We start from the raw sequence: 396 nt of genomic DNA on the forward strand, positions 1-396 counted from the left end.
AAAGAGCCGAATTTACACGGCCCTGTCAGGGTTTGTAGTTCAACGGAATACTGTGCCATGGTCTCACCAGGTTTTTGACCGCGCTGATAGAACCGAAACCGTTCAGCGATCACAAGGTGTTCGGCCCATAATGAGACCTCCCCCCCCCCTCTGACTGCGACATGATGGGAAACTACCGTTGAGTAACGTACATGCAAAACGTACACGTGCGGCAAAAATCGGACAACTACTACCAAACTTTTGGACCCCAAAATTCTGCACTACGAGGCTGGTTATATCCTCTATACGTTACTGCTATGTCCGCTAATATTTACTGGGACCACCGCTACCACTATGTTGTATATATGGGTTCTTTCTATCCTGTAAATGGGACAAAAGGAACGGACTCACCAAACG

The sequence above is a fragment of the Acanthaster planci genome, linkage group LG20 (assembly GCF_054643075.1).
Source record: "Acanthaster planci isolate LZ-2023a linkage group LG20, COTS_SCS, whole genome shotgun sequence".
Classification (NCBI taxonomy): domain Eukaryota; kingdom Metazoa; phylum Echinodermata; class Asteroidea; order Valvatida; family Acanthasteridae; genus Acanthaster; species Acanthaster planci.